This window comes from Pangasianodon hypophthalmus, chromosome 13 (assembly GCF_027358585.1).
Source record: "Pangasianodon hypophthalmus isolate fPanHyp1 chromosome 13, fPanHyp1.pri, whole genome shotgun sequence".
NCBI lineage: Eukaryota > Metazoa > Chordata > Actinopteri > Siluriformes > Pangasiidae > Pangasianodon > Pangasianodon hypophthalmus.
Genome location: NC_069722.1, coordinates 7161671 through 7176373, shown reverse-complemented (window position 1 = coordinate 7176373; position 14703 = coordinate 7161671).

The window sequence follows — 14703 nt, the reverse complement described above, 5'->3', positions numbered from 1 at the left end:
GCTGAGACTATGGCGTCGACCTGGTTGCCCCAGCTAGCTTCCTCAGGCACGGCAAGTTCCTGAGAGTAGCCTGCTGGGTCTTGTGGAGTGAGCATGGCTGCTCCCACCATAAGGTCTTCTCCCATCAGGCTAACTTGGTGTGCTAACCTGTGCTGGAGACTCTTGAGGCAAAAGTGTGCACAGTGTTCCCACGAATCCGGGGATGCTAGCGAGACCTGAGCATGTTGCAACCCAAGGCATGAAGCACATACCAGGTGAGTGTTCATGCTTGATATCTTGGTCCCACAGATGCATGTCTAAGCCTGGGCTTTGTAATAAGCAGGTTGACCTTGGCTACATGCCCATTATTAACAATACCTGCATCACATCACTGGTGGCCTTCCAGAGAAGGCTCTATGCCCAGATTACACTGATAACATGCTAGTGAGAAAGTATGAATGCACTGCACATGGCACACACCTACAATATGTTTCCTATTGTTCTGCTAGTCTGATTTACACATGAAGTCTGCTTGCCTCAGACTGCCTTGCTGGACATGTGTAAATTAACCCTGTAAAATCTGTCCTGTGTGTCCTTCCTGACCATGGCTTGAACCAGATGGAGTGAGAAATGATGGAGTCTACAAGCCGTCCTGCAGAGCAGGCATTTAAACCTACCAGAACTTTATACCCAGGTTGAAACTATGTTAGTGACTGTGGGTATACTTACATGTGTAATCTGAACCTCATAACTAAAAACAATTGCAAATCATGTTGATCATTTACTGAGATGCTGGTCTTCTTGCTTGATCTTCAATGGGTCTCTTGAGCGAGATAATAGTCATGGAGTTCACATATAGCAAAAACAGATATGGAAACATCCAGACTTGAGGCAGCCCAGGGGTGATTTGGGTCCTCCCATGATGTGTATTAATTTTTATCATGCTTCTTCTTGACTTAATGATAGCTGCTGATTCATGTTGATTCATTGTGGCCAACCACATTAGCATTTATCTATAACGTGAATAGTTTCTTGCCATCTGAAAAAGATTAGTGTCATGTACAGCGAGTGGAGACGGATGCAAGTGCAGTTACTAAAAACAAATCCAAAATGTGAATCAAACTCTTGACTGGGAAACAGGTAATCCAAAAACATAAACCAGGAGACAGAACGAGATCAAGAACAAAGGCAGGGAGCATGGAAACGAAAGGCTTGGTGTCTGGTGGCAAAACACTGAACAATACTTCGCGAAGTACAAAGACACACAAGGGTTTAAATACACAAACTAATCAAAGGGAAAACTAAGAACAGGTGCGAGTGAAAACGACATGTGAGGGATACAACCAATGACAATACAAGGGGGGAGACAAGACATGAACCAAAAGAAAACACGCATGGCAAAGTAAACAAAACACGGAAGTGAGCACCGTGCCGCTGCTGGCTTTCATGTGTGCTGAGCACTTCTGCTTGCAGCGCTCAGCGTGAGTGCGAAATTCCTGACAGATCTCCCCTCAAGGATGCAGCTCCTGCAGCACCTACAAACACTCCCCCCAGCAGTCTGGCCCCTCTGGGTAAAATGTCCAGGCAACCCCCAAGGTCCCGAGGCAGGCATTATCTATCATGTTGATTCTTCCCAGAGGAGTCGGGGAGCAGACATGGGGTATCTTGGAGGGAAGCAGGCAGTGGGTTGGTGACAGACTCGCTGAGGTCTGGTGGCAGGGCTGAGACACGGTTGCCAGAGTCAGATGACAGGGCTTAGACAGGAACAGGACTTGGGAGGACGCACTTCTGGCCTCTGACAGGACCTGTACTTGGGAGGCCGCCTCATTGGCCTCAGACGTGAGCAGGTGTTGGGAGGCTGCCCCGTCGGCCTCAAGCTTGAGCAGGACATGGGAGGCCGCACCATCGGCCTCAGGTGTTAGCAGGTCATGGGAGGCCACGCCATCTGCCTCTGGCTTGAGCAGGACTTGGGAGGCCGCACCGTTGGCCTCAGTCAGGAGCAAGTCTTGGGAGGCTGCGCCATTGGCCTCAGGCTTGAGCAGGTCATGGGAGGCCGGGCCCTCTGCCTCAGGCTTGAGCAGGTCATGGGAGGCCGCACTGTCTGGCTCCGACATAAACAGGTTGTGGGAGGTGCACCGTCAGCCTCTAGCAGGAGCTCGGCTGTGGAGGCCACCCTGTTGGCCTCTGGAGGGAGCTCTGCAGGGGAGGCTGCTACATCAGCCCCTGGCTGGAGCTCTGCTGTGGAGGCTGCTCAGTTGGCCTCAGGAGGGAGCTCTGCAGGAGCGGCCACCTCTTTGGCCTCTTCTTCGTCTCCAGCCTTCTTCTCCTTGTAGAAGATGGTGAATGGCTGGGCGGGTTCATCCGACAGGCTGGCCCTCCCCCAAACATTTTCAACATTGAAGTAAAGTCCCCCTTCCCATTAATCACTCTCATTAGATAAGTGAACTCAGCCACGCTTCCTAGGTTAATGGTTCCCATGGCAACCAGAAGCTCTGTCCACTGGCGAGCCCTGCCGGTGAACTGGGAAAACAAGAACATGAGCCACTGCTTCTCTTCGTGTTTGGGGTTCTACAAGCTCTCAAAGTAGATTTGGCTCTGAAGCAAGAATTCTTTCAGGAGGTCTTCAGAGCTGTCGAAGGGGTCTGGGGGCTACATGAAGGTCCACTGTGGAAGGTGCACAGAGTCAAATGCCAGCATAGTGATCCCATTGTTACACCCCTCTCGCGTCCCTGCTGCATCCATGGTGACGGTGAAGTATTCTGTCATATACGGTTAGTGGAGATGGATGCAAGTGTAATAAATGCTTGCAGTATATTGGTCCATACTGCTGTCCAACAACAGCAATACTACTACTACTACTACTACTACTACTACTAATAATAATAATAATATTAATAATAATAATGAAATATCTTGTGTTGACCCAGGAACATCATTCCTTTACATTGACTCTAATTTTCATTCAGAATCACAAAACAGTTAAATGTATTAGAAAGCCTTATAGCATATCTAATATAAGACAAGCAGTAAGAAACAAGAATTAATTCAAGAATTAAAACAAGAATTATTTAATTTTGTTTTCTCCCCAAAATGTAAAGAGAAATGGAGGATTGTATTAGGAAAACAGTGTTACATGAAGAAAGACAAACAGGAAATACTAAAGTTGATGTGCATGTCCTGACGAAAGAAGAAAATCATAAGACGATCACAAGTATTTTAAGAAATACTTGAAACTTTGAAAAACTTTAGAAACACAATTTCTCTAAGTCAAAAGGACAAGAATGAGGGATACTATATTTTCTACGGTATCTGGTCAGGGAAACCCTTTGATGGCAGTTGCAAGGCCTCAGGATGGGTTTCGCATCATTTGTTATTGTACAATGTACCAGCAAAGAGCACAGTGGGCACAATACAACTTGTGAAAAAGAGGGACACTTTCAAAAAGTTTGTCTAGATTTGGTCAAATAAATTTAAGAATCGATCTCATTGGGTGTCAAGCCAGATATCATTCTGATGGAACTCCACAAATGGAACTCCACAGATCTCGTGGACACACGGACTTGAACAACCGTCAGTACTTTGTTACTCCAAAGGATATTGAGAGTATTTGCACATGGTTGATATGCCGAAGCCATTTGAATAAAGATGATGCTGTTAGTTCACTATGTTATTATATATTAACTATATTATACTAGTTATGACTATGACCATGGTGTTCCAGTCCCCTTTTAGTAAAAAGCAATGAGAAAGAGGCAACATTAGACTAATATATATATATATATATATGTATGTATGTGTGTGTGTATGTATATATAGCTAGAAAACAAATATAAATATAATATCTACAAATATATAAAGGGAAACTAGTTGTGTAATTCAAATTGAATTTAACGATCCATTTATCTTTCACAACATATGAGTAACTCCTACCTGGTTTCTAATTTAGTGTAAAAATGCATTGGGTAGATCAAAGATTTCCACCTTATATAAGACCCTAATTCATAGTGAATTGACCTAGCAAGATTTAAAAAGTAGAAAATTAGATTCTTCAGCAGAATTACCTCATTTGAATGTCTATGACAATGTCGTCCAGCCACATTCCATCTTCTAATGTGGTCAATGATTCTTGTCAATAAAGGTGCACCAAAGGACCTTTAAAGAAAAAATACAAAAGACACATGTTTTAGTGCACGTTACCATTAGCACACTTTCTGGTTTAAAGAAGACGCTAATTTTGTTATTGAATGTTTACCCTTTTTCTTTTTCCATAGGAGAGCGCTATCTATGCAAAGAAGAAAAATAATAATGTTATCATTAAATAATGTAATTATTAGGTTTTATCCACTGATCAAAACGACAAAAGTTCAACTCAAAAAAAAGTTCAAATCTCTTTTTTCTATCTATCTATTTTTAATACAGTGATAGATTACTGCTTGTTTTATATTAGATATGCTATAAGGCTTTCTAATACACTTGACTATTTAGTGATTCTGAATGAAAATTAGAATAACTAGGTCAGTGTAAAGGAATGATGTCCCTGGGTCAACACAAGATATTTCATTATTGTTATCATTATCATTATCATTATTATTGTTGGACGGCAAAATGGACAGATATACTGCAAGCCCCAGTCTGTTTTTGTTTCCAGTCCATCTGTGAAAGGAAGTGCTTTGCTTCTCTTTTGAATCAGTACATTATGCTGAGCAGGGACACATCTAAACTACAACACTTTACAGAAATGCCCTTAGCTCCAACAAATGAATGAGATCAAAGCAAAACACACGTGCAAAGTAGACAAAACCTGGAAAGACGGAAGTGAGCGCCGTGCAGCTGCTGGCTGTTAAGCACGCTGAGGGAGAAAATCCTGACACTTAGTTAAACAAGTGGGTAATGACAGTTTTTTTTTTAAATTTTTCTTTGTTATAATGTCTCTAACACCAAACTAGGCTAGCTAAACAGTCAAAATTTGTTTTTTTTTTGTGAGTCAATTGTTTCAGTCTCTGTTGAGCTATTGGAAAGCAGCCCTGGAATTTTCAAAAATCAGAGTTGAATTTAGGGCAGCAGATTTTGTCCACAATGGCACTGTAGGCCTGGCTGAAATGTTTCTTTTTCCCCCTAAAGAGAATTTCAGTGTAAATTTATAGACTTCATGTATTGTACCATTACAGCTATAAATGGCCAACTGCCATTTAAAGATATTTCATTGTTTTGAGTAAATGATATTGGCAGATGTTTTATTGTTCAATAGAGCATAGTTAATCCCATTTACAAGCAGGCATTGCTTTGAATTAAAAACACACCCCAACACTAACCAGCCAGACAGCAGCACTCTCCACATGCAGAACTCTTTCTCCTTGCCTATTCACTGCTCCTTGGCTGCTTGAAACACTGAATTTGTATGACATTTCACTGCAAAAGTCTGATATATTTTTGCGTACAGCTTAGTTGACAGTGACATTGAGCATTGTTAACAGTCTGAAAAAAATCACAGCATGATAACCATAGTTTCATAATCTTTTATTGTTATACATAGTTTCCTAATCTTTCATTTTAACCGCTGCTCACACTCTACAGAGAAGGCAAGAAGATCGACAGACACCTGGAATCTCTGAGGTGGGCCTTATTTGTAATGGTGTTTTTGTCCCATTTCAAACTTTGCATTGGCTCCAGCTTCTCCTGGTTATTACTAAATTTTGGCAAATTTTAGTTTTTGCTGTATTCAGCTACAAATTATAGATATAACACCAGTCAACCATGCAGGAAATCTCACCCCAGAAATCATTTTCCTCATTTGAAAAAAAAAGGACGCCAGTATTTTTAAGTGGTGCACTACTGCAGTTTTCCGGGCCTTTGAAGTTCCTGAGTAATTCATTTGACCTGCTGGGTTACTGCCATCTTTCGTGTAAAAGGCTAATAATAAGCCATGACAGCGTGTGCCTTGCAATGGTTTTGTCACAGGTAAGGGCGTGGTTAGGAAATAGTGAATAAAGGCATGAATAGAGATATAGACCTGCTTTTTCCACCAAATTTGAATCATTTCACTGACCACAGGTTGCTAAGTAACAGTAATGCTCACATTATTTTAGCTGTTCCTAATATATCCAAATATGTAAATGTAACTTATATATATATATATATATATATATATATATATATATATATATATATATATATATATATATATATAAGAAAGAAAATGTATTAGAAATGAGTCATGAAGGAGATCATGACTAGACATGATTTAATAAAAGATCAAACCAAAACAAGGTCAAACCAGATCAGTGATAACAGACAAAACAGGCTTGGTAACATCAGATGCAGGAGACTGAGTGTATAATTCTGAGAAGCAGAGAAACGTGAGGGTTTAAAACCAGAAACAAATTAATGTGCAAACTGAAAACAGGTGCGAGTGATCAAGATACATGACGGATACAACCAATGACAATACATGGGAAGAGACAGGACATGAATCAGAGCAAAACCCAAGTGACAACATAAAAAAACACATGTGGAAGAGTGCACCGTAGTGCTGCGGGCTGAGTGCCTCTACATGCAGAGCTCGGTGCATGGGGGAAATACATGATAAAATATATAATCTAAATCTATATCGGGATTTCTGTAAAGCTGCTTTGTGCCAATGTCTATTGTTAAAAGTGCTATATCAATAAAATTTAATTGATTTGAACTGAATTCTATGTATGACTGAATGACTGACTTTAGTCATATAATAATAATAATAATAATAATAATAATAATAAATAATAATAAAGCAGTAGGCTAAGCTGCAACTTTGACCGAAGTGTAAGGTTACAACCTACAGTTAATTTTTTTTTTTTTTTTTCAAGATTCAAGATGGGCAAACTATGGCATGCAGTTGTTTTTATTGTCTCTTGTGATTAACAAAATGTTAACCATTTGTCAATAGTCAATATTTCATATATTTATCTGTTCTTACAGGTAGATGGCAGACAAAGCACAATAGCAGTCCATTTGCAGGTGAATCATTGTGTTGTAAAAAATGCTCCATAAGACTATGAGGGATTTTTATTCTGTAGACAGAGTGCAAAGACGGAGTATATACTGTGCTTTTTGTATGGAGTTTGAAACATACGTTTATATTTTTGTTTGTAACTAGAGCAATGCTAGTAGTAGTAGAGACTAGGCAGTGTTCTACCAAAAAGTAACAAATCCATTTTGCTGAATAGGATAATGACGTTTACAGACTAGCTACTAGTTTGCAGACTTGGCAAAATGTATTTTTTTTCTGCTCTTCTAATAATAACAAATTGTTACTTTTTTTATAGCAACAGCCACAAGTGGAATTATTTTTGAAGAGTTAAAATTGGCCATTATTAAATGTACATTTTTGAAAAAAGTATAGTTTCTTTGCTTGACCTTTTTCTTTAATTTGTAAACTGTTGTTGTCTAATTTAGCTCCAAATAACACCCTAATTCTACGTTTTGAATTACTTTGCTCTCAGCAGAAGTATAATATCTCCCCTCATGTACTACATTCTGTATCTGAAGGTAAAGGGAAATATGTTCAAGAACAAGCAGATCTTCGTGGAACATATTCACAACCTCAAAGCAGATCAGGCTCCTTGCATAAGTGTTTTTAAATTCACTTTCTGTGGAGCAAGAAACCAGTGTATAGTGTCCAATATGGATTGTGGATGGTTTCTTTTAAAATGGAATCATGTTTCTTCAAAAATGAGAGCATGACGTGCAGCTAGGAGCCAGGTTGTGCGCATAAAGATCACCTCAGACTCCGCCTGCCCTGTCTTCTTACTTACTGGTGTATTATCTCTAGTCACATGTATCCTGTGGAATGCATGCGCATTACTCAAGTACTCAAGTATACATGTGTACTCAAGTATACATGTGTAATGACAATAAAGTTGAATCTAATCTAATCTAATCTACTCATTATCGCTGCTCAACAAGTTGCTTCAGAACTTGCATACAGCTGATGCCAAAAGCTTACATTCAGACTAAAGGCTTGGCTAAAGACCTTCAAACTTAATTTTATCACACATTTCATGTTACTATACATTTACTTTTGGCAAGTCAATAAGGGCATCTGCTTTATCGACATCATAGGTCATTTTAAAATAATCAGTTAGAGACAGATTTATTTCAGCTTTAATTCATCATGCTCCAGTGGGTCAAAGGTTTACATACACCAGGGTGACTGTCTCTTTATACTTCAATTCAATTCAGTTTTATTTGTATAGTGCTTTTAACAATGGATATTGTCACAAAGCAACTCTACAGAAATATATTCATTCCGGATATAAATTTTAAATTTATAAATGTATCCCTAATGAGCAAACCAGATGTGATAGTGGCACGGAAAAACTCCCTGATACGACTCGGTAAACAGCCTGGGAATTTCCAGAAATTGTAACATGTAACTTCTGAAGTGACTTTTAGAAGCTTCTCATTGGCCAACTGTCACAATTAAAAGTTTATTGCACCAGTGGTAGTATTTAAGAGCCTAATTTTAGAGCCAGTGTGGACTTCCACAAGTCTGGTTCCTCCTTAGGAGCAATTTAAGAGCAACTGAAGATACCACAAGCTCCTTAGGAGAAACTGAAGATACCACAAGCATCTGTACAAAAATTGTATGCAAAAATATAAAATCTTGGGACTGCACAGACACTACCTCCGTCAGGAAGGAGGCACAACTTAACTTCCAGGCATGAATGAACTTTGGTCCAACAGGTTCAACTGAACCCCAAGACAACAACAAAGGAACTGCTGAATGAGTTTGAGGCATCATGTACCAAAGTATGTACATCCATCATTAAGAGAGTCCTACGTCACCATGGCCTGAAAGGCTGTCGCTCCAGGAAGAAGCCCTCACGCCAAGACTGCCGAGAATGTTTCGAGTTTGGCAATAAAATCTATCAATGTATTTACAACGTAGCTAGCATTAGATAAATATAGTTAATATCAGTTTAATATAGGCTATTTATTAGGTTATGCATTGAACATATTCAACTTATATATAATATATTATTATATTATATTAATATATAATATATATTATATATAATATATATTATTATTGTGGCATCAGTGCTGTAATTTTATTTTTCAAGAAAAAGCTATTTATTTTAGATTTTTGCTGCATTGGATCTGTCAGAAACAGTAAATCAAAACTCCACAGTTTAATGATAGACCACAGTGATCATTTAATTATTAGAATCTGGGAGAATCTGGGAATGTGGAGGAAACCTCATTCTTATATCAGAACATACCATTCCTGTGGAGCAGCTGCGGATTACCGGTAATCCACAGATTACCACTGTAGATTAATGCTTAAAGCTACCGTGTGTACTCTCCTACAGGATATACTGGTTACACATATAAAGTCCCTTCAGATTATCTTTCATCAGTGTCATTTGTGTTCTCCAGTCTATTGTTGAGGTGTTATCTTGTATCTTTTATCTATCATGGAATGCTTTTGCGTGCATATCTGAGGTGCATTCTCATTACTCATGGTTTCAGTCCCTGCTCTTACCTTCCTGGTAAGGACCTGGACAGCAGCATTATAAACTGGTTGAACTTTAGCTATTGTAGTATCGCAAGTCTATAGGTTTTGTACTGAAGTGTTGAGGCAACTTCAATTTTTTATCTATTATATAGTCCCTTGATGTTATCTATGTTATCAAAGTTTTGTCTTGACAGTTACATTTGGTAAATGTCCATCAAAAATTCTTTCATAAAGTTCATTTGTTAAAAAGTAAAAATTGAGATGCTCAAAATGTAACATGTTGCCATGACATGACTTATCTATACGAGAGGAATATAAAAAAGTTACCAACCCAAATTTGATTTGTTTTACAATAACAGAGTATCAATTTTCTATGTGTTATTTGCAATTTGCTAACTATTAAAATTTTTTTTTATTAATTAATGAATGACATTGTACTTTTAACCATGCATAGTTACAGTTGTGCAATGTCTGTGAGACAAGTGAGTTCCTGTTATCACTTACATTATCAACAGCCTCTATTTATTTTTCTCATGTTGGCAAGAAATTGAAAAAACACAGTGTCCTTTGTTTCCTGAAGACCTTAATAGATAGAAACGTCTCCAGGTTACGTATGTAACCATGGTTCCCCGAGGGAACGAGACGCTGCGTCACGAAACGCTATGGGAACGCCCCCGCGTGACCGCGCTCTGAATCACGTGTCTAATCCGTCCAATGGATGGGCGAGACGTCACGGGCGGGGTGACGTAGCGACCCGGAAGCATAAAAGCCCGAGCGGCGAGCCCCGCGTTAGCTTACTGGAAAATGAAGCAAGCGCCGCAGGGACGCCGGAAGTGTGGCACCGAGACGCAGCGTCTCGTTCCCTCGGGGAACCATGGTTACATACGTAACCTGGAGACGTTCCCCTTCAGGAACTCGAGCTGCGTCACGAAACGCTATGGGAACGAGTATACCCACGCCGCCAGACTTACAAGTCCCTGCCTCCAGGAGGAGGCAAGCCTAAGGCACAAGGACAGAGGAGCTGGGAGTGGCCCGGGTATCTAGGTCATAAAACCTAGCAAAGGTCAGGGGCGTGGACCATCCCGCCGCGTTGCAGATGTCCTGTAAGGACACACCTGCCAGAAAGGCCTTAGAGGCCGCCACCGCTCGGGTAGAGTGAGCCTTGACCCCCAGGGGACTGGGGAGACCAGAGGACTCGAAAGCCAGAGAAATGGATTCTACAATCCACCGGCTGAGGGTCTGCTTAGAAGCAGGAAAACCCCTCTTAGGGGGACCAAAGCAAACAAGCAACTGGTCCGCCTTTCTCCACAGGGCAGTTCTGTGGACGTACGCGTCCAGTGCTCGCACTGGACACGTACAATTGAGCTTCCGATGGTCGGGCTCCCTAAAGGGAGGAGGACAGAAAGCCTGCAGCATGACCGGCCGTGGTGCCGAGGAGGGGACTTTCGGTACGTACCCCGCTCGGGGGTACAAGAATGCTTTGGCCAAACCAGGTGCAAAGTCTAAATAGGAAGGGGCCACCGAGAGGGCCTGAAGATCCCCCACTCTCCTAAGAGAGGAAATTGCCAAGAGAAAGGCAGTTTTCAACGTCAGAAGACGGTCCGAAATCTCCTCTATGGGCTCGAAGGGGGGTTTGCAGAGAGCCTCTAAAACCACGGCCAGGTCCCACGAGGGGACCCGAGATCGAGCTGGAGGTCTGATCCTCAGCGCACCGCGGAGGAAACGTGTCACCCAGGGGTGCCTGCCCACTGACTGGCCATCGAGAGGGGCGTGGCAGGCCGCAATAGCCGCCACGTACACCTTCAGGGTGGAGTGGGTCAGTCCCGCGGAGAGGCGGGCCTGCAAGAACTCCAGCACTGTACCAACTGGGCAGTGAACAGGGTCAAGCCGGCGGTCTCCGCACCAGGAAGTGAAAAGTTTCCACTTCAGGGCGTACAGTTTCCTCGTAGAGGGAGCTCTGGACTGGAGGATGGTCTCCACAACCTCGGTTGAGAGACCGGAAGCGCGGAGTTGTGCCCCCTCAGAGGCCACACCCACAGCTTCCACAGCTCCGGGCGGGGGTGAAGATGGCCCCCCGCCTGTGAGAGGAGATCCCTCCTGATCGGAATCTCCCATGGGGAGCCGTCTAGGAGGGAAATCAGGTCCGAGAACCATACTCGGCCCGGCCAGAACGGGGCTACTAACAGTAGACGAATTCCGTCCCGGCGCACTCTCTCCAGAACTCCCGGGAGCAGAGCGACCGGAGGAAAGGCGTACAGACGCAGCCTCGGCCACGGCTGTACCATGGCATCCAGTCCAAGAGGAGCTGGATGAATCAGAGAGAACCAAAGGGGACAGTGCGACGTCTCCTGCGTCGCAAACAGATCCACCTGGGCTCTGCCGAACATACGCCATATGAGCTCCACCACCTCGGGGTGGAGTCTCCATTCCCCGGGCACCGGCCCCTGCCTCGACAGGGCGTCCGCTCCCACGTTGAGATGACCAGGGATGTAGGCCGCTCTCAATGAGAGGAGGTTCCCTTGGGACCACACAAGGATCTGGAGCGCCAGCCTGTAAAGGGGGCGCGAACGCAGACCTCCCTGGCGGTTGATGTAAGAGACCACCGTCGTGTTGTCGGTGCGCACCAACACGTGGCGGCCTCTTAGGTCTGGGAGAAAGTGTTTCAGAGCTAGAAACACGGCCAGCATCTCCAGGCGGTTGATGTGCCAAGTGAGATGGCGGCCGCTCCACAGACCACGGGCAGGACGGCCACTCATGACCGCTCCCCATCCGGTGAGGGACGCATCCGTCGCTAGCACTACGCGGCGACCAGGAGTTCCCAGGACCGGGCCCTGAGACAAGAACCCAGGTTCTCTCCACACAGCTAAGGCACGGCGGCATCGTCGCGTGACCTTGATCATGCGGAGCGGGTTTCCTCTGTTTCGGAAAAACCCCCTGGTCTTGAGCCACCACTGTAGGGGTCTCATGTGCAGCAGGCCAAACGGTATCACGTTGGACGCAGCTGCCAATAGGCCCAGCAGTCTCTGAAACTGCTTTACAGTGAGTGACCGGCCTACTTTCACTCTCGCGACCGCTGTGAGGACCGACTCGATCCGAGCAGGAGACAAACGTGCCTGCATCGTGGTCGAATCCCACACGACGCCTAGATAAGCGGTTCTCTGAGCTGGAGAAAGCACGCTTTTCTCGGCGTTTAGTCTTAACCCCAGTTCCTTCATATGGGCGAGAACGGCATCTCGATGCCGAGCCGCCATCTGCTCTGAATGAGCTAAAATCAACCAGTCGTCGATATAGTTCAGTATGCTGATGCCCTGTAGTCGCATAGGAGCCAGGGCAGCATCCACGCACTTCATGAAGGTGCGGGGTGAGAGTGCTAGGCCGAAGGGAAGAACCCGATACTGGTAAGCTTCGCCCCCGAAAGCGAACCTCAGGAACTTCCTGTGCGGGGGAAGGATGGAGATGTGGAAATACGCATCTTTTAGGTCGATCGTGACGAACCAGTCCTCGGACCTGATCTGAGACACGACCTGAGTGACCGTAAGCATCCTGAACTTCAGTCGAGCGACTGAGAGGTTCAATTGCCGCAAGTCCAAAATGGGACGCAGCCCTCCCCCCTTCTTGGGAACAATGAAGTACCGGCTGTAGAACCCTGACTCCCTGTCGTGAGGAGGGACCACCTCGATGGCCTCCTTCCTCAGGAGAGTACGTACTTCCTGCTCCAATACCAGAGCCTGCTCGGGACCCACCACAGTGGGAAGAACCCCAGAAAAATGAGGTGGAGGCGAGCCGAACTGAATTCGGTAGCCTCTTTCTACAGTACGCAGGACCCAATGAGACACATTCGGCAGAAGTTTCCACGCTGCCAGAAAGCTCACTAAGGGAATCAGTCTCTCGAGACTGACCTCTGGTGTAATAGAAGCGGTTGGCTGGGTGCCCTGAGGCGGCGAACCGACATGGGGGAAATGAGCTAACCGCTGCGAAGGCCTCAGGAGAGGCCGCGAGCCTCCCAGACCCGCTACGTTGCCGGGCGAGAACTGGGAGAGGCGCTCGCTGGAGACCGCTGCGCCCTGAAGCACCATAGGTGGCAGGGTTGGCAGATCGACCTCCTGAGGGCACTGGGGGGGACCTGGGCACCGTAAGATGAGGTGTACGCCGCGTCGCCCCAGAGGGGCCCGCCCTCGGAAGCCCTGGGCCAAAACCATCAGGGCTTCTTAGCCGCGGCCCTTCTGGACATGAGGACGGTCCTCAGATCCGCCTTAGTGCCCGAAGGGCCGGGCCCAGAGCGTCGTCGCGACTCCTGCTCCCGCCTCGGGGGAGCACGGGAGGCGACGCTCTGCTTTTGGGCCTCCCTGTAGGAGGGGGCCGTACACGGAGGGGGCTGCCCCCGCCCGGCAGCCCCACGAGCTAGAGAGCGACGGGGGAGGAACCGCTGGAACGCCGCCGCCTGAGCACGGGCCTGCTGGTATCTCTCGACGACGGAGTCTACCGCGTCGCCAAACAGGCCCGAGGGAGTAAGCGGGGCGTCCATGAGCACGACCCTGTCCTTCTCTTTCATATCGGACAGGGTCAGCCAGAGATGCCTCTCCGCTGCCACCAGGACTGCCATAGACCGACCGATAGCACGGGCGGTCTCCTTGGTGGCGCGGAGGGACAGATCAGCGGCCCGCCTGAGCTCAGCTACCTGCTCAGACGTACTCTCCCCCTGCTCATCCAGCTCTGTAAGCAGGTCAGCCTGGTACGCCTGTAACACCGCCATGGTGTGCAGACACGCACCGGCCTGACCTGCTGCCGTGTACGCCTTGCCTACCAGCGCTGAGGTGGTCCGCAGCGGCTTGGTAGGCAACGCCGGAGCCTTCAGGGACGATGCAGCAGCAGGGGACAGATAGCTGGCTAGCGTCTGTTCAACCCTGGGCATCGCCCTGTAGCCGGAGTAGTCCAGCCCCGCCACATTAGCGTAATGGGAAGACGTGGGACTGAACAACCGGGCCGAAAATGGCCTATTCCAGGACCTCGACACCTCAGTGTGGAGGTCCGGAAAAAAGGGCAGGCTCCGGGGCGGAGGTGGCGGCCTACTGCGCAAAAAACGCTCCTCCAGTCTAGAGCCCTGAGGCTCAGGCCGTGACTCAGCGGGCCAGTCAATGCTAAGCTTAGCGACTGCCCGTGCAACCACCTCGAGCAGCTCCCCGTATTGAGGAGACTGCGGCTCAGGGTCGACGCTCTCCACATCG